This window comes from Tiliqua scincoides, chromosome 1 (genome assembly GCF_035046505.1).
Source record: "Tiliqua scincoides isolate rTilSci1 chromosome 1, rTilSci1.hap2, whole genome shotgun sequence".
NCBI lineage: Eukaryota > Metazoa > Chordata > Lepidosauria > Squamata > Scincidae > Tiliqua > Tiliqua scincoides.
The window spans coordinates 204,188,644-204,201,179 of NC_089821.1; the positions used below are offsets into that span (position 1 = coordinate 204,188,644).

A 12,536-nucleotide genomic window follows, 5' to 3' on the forward strand; every position below is an offset into this window, starting at 1 on the left:
CATCAAGGTTTGTGATAAATTTTTATACCATGAAAATCAATTTAATGTAGTTTTGTTCCCATTACCTTACAGACAGCACTGACTCAACAAGGCATTTGAAACACTATTTCCAGGTGACATTAAAAATAAAATGTGAATACAAAAACATATTGCCATGCATTTTTATGTATCACACACTAACTGCAAAAGCAAACATTCTCTCTGTTCAAATCATCAACAGTAAAGGAGCTAAACAGTAAGGCTGCATCTTATGCAAGGGTTATGTTCCATAAAGGCAAAATTATGTGTAGTCAAAACTTCCTTAAATCCAACAAATATTGTCTCTTAAGTACAGGCATGTGCTGCTTAATCGTTTTCTTAAGGACAGACCACATATATGACAAAGCACAATAAAGATGCTCTTAATGAGGCAATTGCCTCTCCCATAGCCTGCAGCAGAGTGTCTGTTTACACAACAGAGATGCTCTTAATGCAAAGAAGAGGTAATCTCTCCCCAGTAGCCTGTGCAGCCAGCTAGTGTCTGGCAGGGAGTGTCTGTTTACACAACAAAGGCAATAGATTGGACTGAATGTTCACTTAATGACCTAATCGCATAACAAAGGGGATCAGAGAATGTGGTGCACACCTGTACTATAATCACAGCATGAGGAAACAGTGGGAACTGAGAAATTGAAGGTGCAGCAGCTTCCTCCGCTCATTTCAAGCTTGCCCCAAGATATATAAGTCAAATGGTGGGCAGAATCACTTGCACTATTGTGAGCCCAACTTAGAGGTAAGCCTTATTATAGTCAATAGGACTACTTTCTGGTAAGTGTGAATAGGATTGCAGCCTTAAACTGTTTTTCTCTGCCTTTTTCGCGTATGTGTGTGTGAATAAACTTGATACAGACCAACTGTACATTGTTTTTTGATTCAGTTAATTGAGGCCTACAATACAAAAACAAAGCACAAAAGCAATCACTTGCCAATGACTTGACAGACTGAAAAAAACACAGAATTTTATAGAAATATTCAGCACAGTTTTAATCCAGAAGTACCAAGTTACAGAAATGAATCATAACACATTATATATGGCCAGACATGTAAGCCTACAAGTGACAATATAAGTCAGGTGTGCAATAGCCCAACGTTGGTAGCAGTTAGGCACTCTGAGGAAGAATTTACACAGATAACCACCAAGGCTATAGAATTATACAGCTTTTAGCTATTGTCGATCTGAGGACCAAGTTAACCCACACAGAATTAAATTCAAACACGGAGAAACTTATCATTTGCTGTTGTTACAAGAGAAAACAAGAGCAAACTGCAAACTAAGGAGCCAAGGGAATACGTTGCATTTATCAGAGAATAAAAACTCCCTTCAAACTCAAAGGACAGAAATGGCTTCACAGATGAAATGCAAAGTGACAAGAAATGGATTTTTCTCTCTCACGAACACACACACACACACACACAGTTGAATTACCCAGAAAAATCTCAAGTGCAATATGCAAAAGAATAAAATTGCATCCTCAACATCCAACAACACTGCATAGTCAAGTTTCTAAAACGTAATTTGACAAAGAACAACAAGACATTCAGATCTTATCTAACTCCTGACACATCTCTCCCCACTGGACAATGCTGGGATGGGCATGCGTGTATACACATGTATATAATTTTCAGGCAATACAGTAAGGTACCTTCCATTCAACATTAAGATTTAAAAAATAATGCTCTGGATAAGCTTGTATAAAATATCAACTACTCTATTTATTTAAAGATCTCTGCTTGCTTGCTTGCTTCACACTTCAGCAGTTCAAGTACATGAAATACAAGTTCAGTATAAAAACTAACCAATATGTTACACTAATATTAGCACAGAGTATTCAACTCCTGCCTTTCTCCTAAGAATTTAAGGCTGTGGTGGCATTATGGTGGACATAAAGTAACAAAAGTTTACATGGCACAAAAGTTTTCTTGGTGCAGATTTTTCACTCACTGAGTTTTAGTGCAAAGAAAAAAAACTGAACCTGATACAAGGGTTCGTTCGTTCAACCTTTATTTGGCATAAATCTGATACAAGGGTATCTGCAGAGGCTGGTATAGCTCAGGGGTGTCCAAACCCCGGCCCGGGGGCCGTTGGCAGCCCTCAGGGAGCCCCCAGTCTCCAGTGAGCCACTGGCCCTCCAGAGACTTGCTGGAGCCTGCAGTACCGGACGCAACTACTCTCAGCACAAGGGCTGACTGTTTGACCTCTTGTGCAATCTGTGCGCTGAGGCTATCTCCACTGCTTATTGTTTCACGTCTGTGAAGCAGCAGCGGCAGCAAAGGAAAGGCCGACCTTGCTTTGCTAAGGTCTTTTATAGGTCTTGAGCTATCGTGAGACCTTCATTCATTCATATAAGTTCCATCACTAATATATTCATTTATGTAAATTAATTCAAATTTTAAATTAAATTCTTTTTTTTCCTAGCCCCTGACACAGTGTTAGAGAGATTATGTGGCCTTCCTGCCAAAAAGTTTGGACACCCCTGGTATGCTGTGTCCAGCTATGACCATGAGGACCCCAGGAGGTGCAGTGGGAAGGCCAGTGTGGGGCTTTGCCCCAAGGCTCCAGCAGTGCGTGCTGGTGCTGAGAGACACTGAATGGGTTGTGGTTTAGTTTTTGGGTCAGTAAAACAAGCACCCTGTATAATCCTGGGCAAGACACTTAAGCTGCTGAAGTTTCTACTTAGAACAATTTCAATTGTTTTCTACAATTTTCAACTTCAATTTCTACACTTTCTATTGCACAGAGTAATGTGTTACTCAAACTGCTTGCTCCTAGTGCTCTGAAATCAATGGATGAAACATACAAGAGCTCCTATTTAAGATCAGAGTGTGCATACTAGTACAAAGAAATAAAAGAAAATCAGATAGCTGAAAGGAAAAGCTATTTTTATGGGAACACCATCAGCACCACAGAAAAAAGAACATTGGGAAAGATACTTTCCTAGCAAGAGCCATAATAAAGTCTTCTGAAGAATGATGTAATGCAGGCTATATAAACTGTAAGCACTAGCTAATTTGCAGAATTGAGTCTGCAGGGATTGAACCCACAGCAATACTCTGAATCATATGTCACTACAGTTGCCGCGTGGCAATGAGACAGAACAAGATTGGGCATAAATTGCTTACAAGACAGTGGTAGTGAAAGAGAAAGAAAAAAGATCTTTATGAATTAACCTTACAGTACAGTAAAGAGGAAACAAAGAAGTGTGAAGCAAGCAATCTTTAAAAGCAATGTTGTGTAACTGCAGTACACCCAGGAATTCAGTAAGGATTGATTTAGAAGGTAGTAGCTTAGGGCTTAAGCAAAGAGCTACACTAGAACAGCCTTTGCAGTTAATATTCTGATGCAAAGAGAATAAACCTCAGGCATCAGAAAAATTCAAAACGTCAGACCTGCCAGCATTTCAGGGAAAGGGAAAATGATTCCTACTGTCATTTTCACTCCTACTCTGGGTTATGATCTATTCATTTTGTTGCTATGGTCCACACCAATATTCCAGCCTCAGCTACTTTTACTACAAAACTTTTCTTCATCATGAACATTTTTTTTTAATGGGACAAATATGTAAACAAAACCACTAAAGGGCAAATCATTAGATATGCAATTCCAAGACAATTTGAATTCTTTCAAAGAAAAAGGGCTATTTCATACTTGGTGCAAATGGTGGTAAGCCACAGAAAGTCTCTGTTTCTTAGAGAAAAGAGTGCTTTCTAGCAGCCCTGGGGGCTTCCTGATAAACTTTCAGGGGCCCTAAGAGCACACCCATGTGGCCCCATCTGCCCCCTGCCTGGTTTTCTCATCCATACCTCTCACCTCCCCCGTTAGTGGCTGTCCTTCCGCATTCCCCTCCTGTTCTGGCTCTTCACCAGCATTCAGCTTTGGGCTCATTGTTGCTCCACTCCGCGCATGCACCAACACTTTGGGACTCACCAGGACTCTGTGAATGCAGCAGTGGAGATCCCCAATATCCCTTTTAGGAGTGTAAAGGGCTTCAGAGATTTTGAAAACCACAATAGTCTATGGCAGCCATTTTCAATCACTGTACCGTGGCACACTGGTGTGCTGCAAATGGTCTGTAGGTGTGTCCCAGGAGTTTGGGGGAGGGTCATTTATTGGTTGGGTCATTGGAGGATATCAGCCCCCCACGAGCAGCATTGTGTGCCTTGACAATTTTAGTACCTTGTCAGTATGCCTTCAGATGAAAAAGGATGAAAATCACGGGTCTATGGCATAGAGACTATTTGTTTCATACGTGTGTTATGGTTTTCAGTGCATCAACACTCAGTGGAACAGCTAAGAACATAAGAACAGGCCATAGGCCCATCTAGTCCAGCTTCCTGTATCTCACAGTGGCTGGGAGAGAAGGCTGCAGAAGGACAAGAAGAAGGAGTGGAACACCTGTGGGGCTGGCTGCTAGACTCAAACTGCCTTTTCTCCTCCTCCTCCCTACGTCTTCAGGTACATCAGCCTGGGCAGTGAAGGGAGGAGTGAGTGGAGAGGGAACAGCCTCCATTCAGTGGAACAGCTGGGAGATAAGGCTGCAGAAGGACAAGGAGAAGGAGTGGAGCACCTGTGGGCCAGGCTGTTGACCTCCAACTGCCTTTTCTCCTCCTCCCCCCCACGTCTTCAGGTACATCAGCCTCTGGCATGCCAGAGGCATGAGCCTTTGACGAAAGCCAAAGGGCTCTTTGCCTATGGATCAAGATCAGGAGGCTTTTAGAAATGGGCTATGTCAGAATGCCAGATGCAAGGGAGGGCACCAGAATGAGGTCTCTTGTTATCTGGTGTGCTCCCTGGGGCATTTGGTGGGCCGCTGTGAGATACAGGAAGCTGTGCTAGATGGGCCTATGGCCTGATCCAGTGGGGCTATTCTTATGTTCTTTGGCTGTATGACTCTTTGTTATGGCTCTTGTTGCTGAGCAGCTCCCTGATCCCTGATCGCCAGCACTATACCCTCCCCTTTTATGCAGTGCCATGCTGTTTAATGATTGGACATCTGGGAGGGATTAGGAGGCATTATGTCAGCATTAGGGTTTGTGTGAGACTGAATGCAGGATTGTGACTGGGTGGTTAAGGAGGTGTCATGTGAGTGAGTTTTGACTATGATTCAGAAGTGTTAACCTTTGGTCTTAGATTAAGGAACTCAAGGAGAAGCTGGTGTCCTCTGTCTTGGTGAGAGAGGGACAGGGGAGAAGGTAGAAACCTCTGGCTCTGTGAGACAGGGGCAGGGGGCGAGAGAGTTCAGTGAGAGGGAGTATGTAGTAATAATTTAATAGTGAAGTGAGAGTCACTGAATGCTGAGTGGAGTGTACGGTAGAGGTTGTGTGGTTTATGGGTCAATCCTGCAGAAGGGTAATGTGTTTGACATCTTGAGGGAGTTGAGAGGTGGGAGTGCAGACACCATTAATAGAGTGAGTGGATTTTTTTTAATTTTTATTTATTTATTTATTTATTTTAATTTTTGGTTCCAGGTTTTATTGTGTCTTATGGTTTTTTAAAAAATTTTTATTTTTATACATATTTATATATTTTATGTTCTTGTATTATTTCTTTTGTAAGCCACCTTGAGTGCCCTTTACTGGGACAGAAAGGTGAGATATAAATTCTATAAATAAATAAATAAAAGCAAGGATGAGACTGGACTTAGACTTCTAAAATTACATCAAATTCTTCCAAAAGACTAACACACTATTGCAAATTGACAATATAAATTGCACACAAATACATAGCCCAAGTCTGTTTTTTCTTGCTTTATACAATCCTATATTATAGCAACGTACAAATGCAATGAACAACCAAAAAGGTACTGAAACAGCCAGGTCAGAGGGAAGAAGGAGTAACACTTCTTGCAGGTTCAGCTCTCTAATAGCCATGGATTGAAGCCTGGATGGCCAAACGTTACAGGTTACACCAGTGAATGGTAAAGCAAAGATCACAATTAATACCGAAGTTTTTAAGAGCATTGCAAACAAACAGATATTCTCATTAGACTGTGCAGTCAGTTTGTTAAGCTTGGGAGGATCAGCAGCACATGTGCTGAGCTGGAAGATGTTGATGTTGCTAGGATCCTTCCCCAGGGTCTTTCCACATGACCAGTCAAAGCATGCCCCAATCACATCCTAACTCCTGCAAATGCTATTTTACTGCAAATGCCATAATGTTTGGTCTGCACATAAGACAGGGAGAAGAGGGAAAGAATACAACTTTTCTGGGGGGAAAAACTGGGTGTCTCTTTTGTACTGGCTAGATATGTGCTTCACAGTAGTCAGTGCATTGGATCTCCAAAGTTACACACAGAAAGATTTGCAGAATTAACAGGGGTTAGCCTTCCAGGTATTTGTTGGACACAGATAGATGCAGAATGGCAGAACTCAAATCACTGGATAAAGATGGTGACTGCAAAATCTGTGCAATCAGACTCCACACAGCAGCCATAGCCATGAATGCACTATCAAGCTGAGTATCTCTTTTTCTAAAGGATAAACATTCTGTGGTTTGAATATCTGAAAAAAATGCAATTTTCCCACAACAGAAAGAACTTGAGTGATACGCAGACACATGTAACAAAAGGGAAACCAATGGCACCTAACTGCATAAATAAACCTGAATGGTATTTACAGGGTGAGCGGCATTCAGATTTTTCATTCTATTTTCTGTCCACCAATTATTACTTTCAGGCAATTGCTTTAATTATCTGTAACTCCACGAGAAATGACATTTTCCTCTGGCTTGGAGAAAAAAGGCATCACACCGTATTAATGCTGATGAGCCTCTCCAAGGGTGAAACCATGGCACCCTCTTTCGGCTTTGGCAGGCCAACTGAGAAGGCATTTAGCCAGCACCTAAAGCCACTGCTGACAGATTGGCCCACTTGCATCATTGCTTTGATCACAATCTGCACAGGATTACCAGTCATGCTTTAAGACTTTTTAAGCACAGTCAATAGCCTTCTTAATTTGAGATTCACCAAAACAAATGGCAGCACCAAGGCCTATGTGGCAAAGTACAAAGTGAATTGCAAAGCACAGCCAAACCTTTTTGCACAAGCCAAATGCTGCATTAAAGCCAAGGCACAACAGTGATGGATAGGACTCATTAGTGGTTCCATTATCAGCAACTAAACCTGGAGCCAGGGCATATGGCTTAGCAGATGCTCCAAGCTAGGGCTTTACTGACAGGGCCACCTAGATGACAACTTATGCTGGACACCGATAAGAGATTTGAAACCTTATAGGACAGCTTATGACATTCACTGCTATTCTCAAATGGAAAACAGATGAGGCCAGCTCAGTTCTCAAGTAAGAAGGGAAGGAGACCCAACGGTAGCTTCTCCAATATTCACACTGAACAGAAACATCATCATCATATTAATAATAATAATAATAATAATAATAATAATAATAATAATAATAATAGTAATAATACTGGTACAGGTGGAGCCTATTTATGCGCGTTAGTTCCGTTCCGTGACCCAGCGTGATTAAGGAAAAACTTGTTATGCTAAATTCCATAGAGTTATGCAAATACGCTGCAGCCTGACGCTTGGGACTGGAAGGAAACTAAGGCAGCTGTTCTCAATTGCCTCCCCCTCCAACCTCCTCTGCTCTGTACTCAGTCCTCCCCGTTGCCAGCTGTCCCACTTCTTTCACAGGTGGGATGCCGAGCTTTTAAAAGTCCAGTTTTGTGCATTTCTACTCAGAAGTAAGCCCCACTGTAGTCAATGGGGCTTACTCCCAGGAAAGTGTGGAGAGGATTGTAGCATGAGAGCCCAGTCCTATGCTTGCCTACTCAGAAGTCCCATTCTAGTCAATGGGGCTTACTCCCAGGAAAGTATGGATGGGATTGTGGCATGAGAGTCCAGTCTTATGCCTGCCTACTCAGGAGTAAGTCCAATTATAGTCAATGGGGCTTACTCCCAGGAAAGCGTGGAGAGGATTGTAGCCTAAATCTCATGCTTTGGCTTGCTGGGAAGACTTGCTTGTTGGACTGTTTTGTTTCCATAGGCTGGAGCACAGAGAGCCTGCACCATCTCAGTCTGAAGGGGGGGGGGTTTTAAAGCAATCCCCTCTGTTGCTACCACACGTGTGTGTGTGTGTGTGTGTGTGTGTGTGTGTGTGAGAGAGAGAGAGAGAGAGAGAGAGAGAGAGAGAGAGAGAGAGAGAGAGAGAGAGAGAGAGCTCCACCTGCTGCACATGTTCTGGCTACAGTTCCCCCCATCTTTTCTGGCTCAGGGGCTCCAGGAGTCTTACTGTTCCTTCGCAAGGGGAACCTCTTCCATGGCTCCAGGGCTAGTTCCCTGCCTGTGGAAAAGGCAGAGCCTTTTCGAAGTGCTTTGGGCTGCCTTGAAAAGAGAAGCCAGTGAAGGGCAAAGGAGGCAAAGGAGTGCTCAGTTCCCTCTACCCCATTCGTGCTGAGACAAATCCGCAGATTAAAAATCCATGGATAAATAGGTTGCACCTGTATTTATATACAGACTGTCTGGTCATCAGATTACTCCTCTGACTTTATTCAAGGCGGCTCACGTAGTCAGGCTATCTCTAAATGCTGAGGGGTTTTTTACAATAACAGAAAGGTTCTATCTTTCAAGAACCGCACAACACTTCAGATGGATCTTTCACGGTCTGGTCTTACTTCTGGCCCCAGTTGCATCCCACGCTGCCTGACAAGCAGCTCCTTCATCTCTCACTTGAAGGGCAGCCAAGACACTTCTTCCCTCACACCAAAGAGCAGGTGGAATAACTCAGCTCAACTTGTCAGCTGCTTCAAGGTCTGGCCATTCACTGAGCTGCCGGTGGCCTTGAACTGGTGACCTTCAGATGTTATCTTCAGGCTAATGGAGGCTCTACCCTCTAGACCAGACCTCCGGCCCTGATCCTGAAGTTCTCATCTCAAAAATCTTTCAGAAGTGGAGCTGCAAGCATTAGGAAATTCCCCATTGTGTTTTGTTTTGTTTTTAATTTTGGATTGTTATAGAGCTCTATGCATGTGAAGTTTGCTTTAACTTTCAGTTTGTTCCTGTCCTCTCCATTTGATTTTATGCAGACTGATAAACAAGGCAATCTTAATGTGATTGTTGGTTTTTTGCTTTGGTGCAGTTTTTGGTTTGGTGCAATTGTTGGTTTTTTGCTTTTTACTTTACCAATAAAATATATGCTTCTTTGTGTTAGTAAAACACAATATTGATACATCTTACCTACAATCATATCAAAGTTGCTTTTATCAATATGCATATGTCAATGATCAGGTTAGAATTCAGGAGGAGATTGCAGGACAGACTGAAAATAACAGGAGAAATTTATCTCATCCCTAATAACTGAGTGGTTCTCAAACTTTTAACATCAGGGACCACTTTTTAGAATGAAAATCTGTCAGGACCCACCAGAAATTATGTTATGACCAGAAGTTACATCATCAAGCAGGAAAATTTTTAACTATCCTAGGCTGCAATCCTACCCACATTTACTCACACCTACTGACTGGGCAACCAAACCTGTCTATCTAGGTCAGGAGTGTCCAAACATTTTGGCAGGAGGGCCACATAATCTCTCTGACACTGTGTCGGGGGCCGGAAAAAAAATAATTAATTTACATTTAAATTAATGTAGGAGGCAGGAGGGCAGGAGGTCTGGTCTAGAGGGTAGAGCCTCCATTTGCCTGAAGATAACAGCTGAAGGTTGCCAGTTTGAGGCCACCGGCACCGTGAATTGGCGAGACCTTGAAGTAGCTGACAAGCCTAGCCGAGTTATGCTGAGTTATTCCATCTGCTCTTTGGCCACTGTCAGCCTGTGCAGGAGGAAAATGGAGGCCAGAATGTGATTCCAGATCACAAAAGGATCCATCTGAAATGTTGTAGTTCTTGAAAGACAGAACCTTCTTCAATTGTAAAAATCCCTATAGGGATTTAGTATAGCCTGCCTGTGTAAACCGCCTTGAAATAAAGTCTGAGGAGAAATCTGAGGACCATGAAAGGCAGTATATAAATACCTGTATTATTATTATTATTATTATTATTATTAATAATAAAATTAAAATTTGAATAAATTTACATAAATGAATTTATTAGAGATGGAACTTATATGAATGAATGAAGGTTATGCAGTAGCTCAATCCCTGTAAAAGACCTTGTAAAAAGCAAGGCCAGCTTTTCCTTCACTGCCACTGCTGCATCACAGATGTGAAACAGCAAGCAGTGGAGGGAGCCCTCGTCCCACTGCTCATGCGAGAGGTTAGTCACCCTCACACTGAGAGCAGTTGCGTCAGGCCAGCACGGGCTCCAGCAAGCCTCCGGAGGGCCAGAGGCGCATTGGAGACTGGGGGCTCCCCATGGGCTGGATTGGGAGCCCCCGAGGGCCGTAAGTGGCCCCCAGGCCGGGGTTTGGGCACCCCTGATCTAGGAAACCAGTCAGAAAACCGGACAGCAACTTCAAGATTTCTTAAATTAAAGCACAGAGATGCTTGAATGCATTTTGCCTGGTCTCCCACTGAAATCTAATGTTGGTTCATGAAAGGCACATGCACTTACCCTCCTAAGATTCCTGGGACAATGCAAGTAGTTTGGTTCTGTTGTCTCCTCACCTGCCTAATCCATGCTCACAATTAATTCAGTGGGTTGTCACTATTATCCCCCTAAGGGGTCTGCGACAGTTTGGCGGCCTTTACGGACACACAACAATGATGTAATACATTGTCACCAGACCTCCAGGAATTCTGAGCTCAGAGCTGCTTGGAGCTTGGCTTGGCTGGGTTTGGAGCTGCATGGTTTAAAAAGAACAATGGTTGTTACACTGCATAGTTCATAGGTGCTAAGGCAATTTGATTTTAAATAAGATGACTTGAGATTCTGTGCTGCTCTGGAAGAAGAGGTTTTTTTCTCAGAAAGCCCTCCTCTGCCTGGTCTCCTTCATTTGAGATAATGGCAGTGGATACATTGACCAGTTCCCCCTCCTTTTAGCAGCTGCTGCAGTAAAAAAGGAATACAGTGAGCTGGGTGGTTTCAGCACTAACCAGTAGGCACTAGTCCCCCTGGTCAAATTGCAGCCTCCTGCCTCTTTCCCTGATAGCAGGCAGAGGGCATCAAAGACAAAATCCATGCAGTGTTACAAGTGGAAAATTGAAATAAACACCCACATAGAGCCATTTCTGATAATCAAGGGTCTTCACAACTGTTAAGTTGCTGAATCCCTATGCGGAGAAGTCTTTGTCATAGTTGCTTCATAACGGTGGACTCCTTTCTTTGAAGTCTAGCCACATACAACTTCAAAATTTCAAGCCAGCTCAAATAGGTAAGTATGGATAAACTCATGGGAGAAAATACTACCATGCCAATTATCAGTAAAAAAATCAACTAAGAATTCATCCAATACAACTGCAAATGCAGAACACGAATGTCAGACCAAAGACCTAGAATAAGCACATTGATACACAGCACAGTATTTATACAAAGTGGGGTTGAACAGAAGAGATGAGATGGAAGATGTATGTGCATAGGTGAGGTAAAAGCCGTTGTGAGTGCATGTGTTTGTGCAAGAAAACAAAGAAAAAAAACTGCCTATAAACATGCCAAAGGCCTCATTAGATACAGCCCACCAGTTCAGAACCCCAATGTCCTATCCAGTAACAAGATCATGCCATGTTACATGATATCCTAATTGAATCATCACCTGATAACCTGAACTTGCGAAACTGCTATTACAGATGAGCTCATGAATTATTTGGTCTTTTCCCCTCAGGCAAAGGAAGCTAGCTGAAAGGTTATAATTCTTTCACAGCCCTGCTGTCACTGTGAACTTACCCTCCATAATTTTAAACAGGTATTTTCAAATGAAATAGGCAGATATATTTTTTCAGCATAGAATTTGCTGCTAAAACACCTCCAACTTTTCACCCATGTATGGTTTTCCATCATAAATTAAGAAGCATCTGCAGGAATATTTCTGACTGCGAACATTCAAATACTATTTGGTATTCTGCTAAAGGCTCTCTTCCTAGTTGAAAACGTATATGCATCCTCAAGTTTTGCCAATTTGTCAAAAGGGCAACATGGATTTTTCTCCAGGATATAAACTTAAATGCTACACACATTTAAAAAAAACAACCTGATTTGAAACCAGGGTAATTTTAAAATACAGATTTAAAAAGCTTATCAGAAGCTTGTGCAATGTAAACCAATGTAACTTATGTCTTTGGAGGTTCTACAGAAATAGCAAGAAACAGACAGTGATAAGGAAAGGAGAAACAAGAAACATAAAATATTGAGATGAAGCGCGACCACAAAATGACTATTGATAAATTTCCATCTGAAGTGTTTTTGTAAGGTATTATATCACTTTAAAAAATAGTTACATAAAAAGTCGTAATTTAATTAATCAGTAAAGCCTTCTATACTCAAAGCCTGACCAAAGGGTTTTGCTGAATCTTCTACATGCAGCAGTATTTTGGAGTACAAGTATAACCTAATTATCTATGGATTTTTCACATGCAGTGATGAGAAGGGCCCTTTAAA

At 42.1% G+C, this 12,536-nt stretch overlaps 1 protein-coding gene across 7 annotated transcripts in view; it reads right to left on the reverse strand.

The window, feature by feature from the left end:
* PTPRK (protein tyrosine phosphatase receptor type K) overlaps positions 1 to 12,536 on the reverse strand; it is a 466,239-nt gene that overhangs the window by 230,597 nt on the left and 223,106 nt on the right. The gene's annotated exons all lie outside the window — the stretch shown is intronic.